This window comes from Schistocerca piceifrons, chromosome 9 (genome assembly GCF_021461385.2).
Source record: "Schistocerca piceifrons isolate TAMUIC-IGC-003096 chromosome 9, iqSchPice1.1, whole genome shotgun sequence".
Classification (NCBI taxonomy): Eukaryota; Metazoa; Arthropoda; class Insecta; order Orthoptera; family Acrididae; genus Schistocerca; species Schistocerca piceifrons.
The window spans coordinates 133,853,969-133,855,385 of record NC_060146.1 but is presented as its reverse complement, the minus strand read 5'-3'; positions in this window follow the sequence as shown (position 1 = coordinate 133,855,385).

Genomic DNA, 1,417 nt, shown 5'->3' with positions numbered 1-1,417 from the left:
TGATCATATCCCATATTGATGTTGGGGTACATGCGCAGGAAACAATGGCGTTTTGTAGCACATCTGTTTTGGGACAGTTTTCTCAAATTATCACCCATACCGTGGACTTACAGATCTGTGTCGTGTGTGTTCCCTATGTGCCTATGTTATTTGCGCCAGTTTTGTATAGTGCCACGTTGTGTGGCACCACATTCTTCAGTTATCCTTAATTTATGAGCGTGAGTGTAGTTCCCTTCGACGGTTATATACCAAAAGAGTCGCTGTTTCCAATCTTAGTAGCAGCCCTGAAAGGATTCAACTGGTAGGACCCTTAACATGTCGTACATACTCTTTTGAATTTTCTCCAGAGCCCCGAAATGGTGTCCTTTTAACACACTTTTCAATTTCATGAAAAGAAAAAAGTGTGACGAACTCATATCAGGTGGGTAGGGAGGCTTTGGAATTGCAGGAATGCCTTCTGAGGTAAAAACTTCCGTGGCCATGTGGTATGGGGCCTTGTCATGATGGAGCATCCACTTATTTGCAACTTCCGGTCTCACCCTTTCCCTGAGCCATTCAAGGGCATCTTTATAAAACACCTGGTTGACTGTTTGTCCTGAAAGAACAAATTTTCTCTGCACGACATGCCTACTGTCAAAAAAGCTAATCACCATTGTTTTGAAGATTGATTCGGTCATTCGAGCTTGTTTCGGTGGAGGGGATTTCTCAGTGTGCCACTCCTCACGTTGCCGCTTTGTCTGAGGACCGTACTCGAAAATCCAGGATTCAACCTGTGCTCACACAACTGAACCATTCGTGGTCATTGGCAATCCTCTCAAGACGATAAACCCGCACATTTCCTCGTTTGTTCTTCTGTTCAGTTGTGAGACTTTCCGGCACCATTTTGGCACAAAGCTTTCGTACGTGCAAAACTTCAGTCAGAATTTGTTGTACGGTGGAAATTTAACAGGTCACTCACCATACTGATGGTTAAACGTCGGTCTGATCCCACAAGACCAAGTCCAATTTCTATGTTTTATCAATTTTTGAAGTTGACGGTCTTCCTGAGCGAGTTTCATCTACAACGTGTTCTCGGCCTTCCAAAAATGATTTTTGCCAGCGAACAATTTCTGCTCGTGATAAAGAATGTTCCTCATACGCCCGTTTCAACTTCCCAAAGGTCACCCACGCTGATTCCTCAAGTTCAACACAAAATTTGATGTCATAGTGTTTCTCTAAATTCAGCTGTTCCATTTTCGTAACGCAAGACAAGAACCTATTACTGATGGCCCTCTCAAAAATCGCGCGATGGCTGTATGGAGCTGAAACTTGGACTGAGCATCTGGAAGGGATGAACAGGATGGTCTACCAAGTAGAACAACACAGCATTGCCAGATCGATCGCAGTGTTGTCAGTCTCATTGCTTTTCCATCACGCC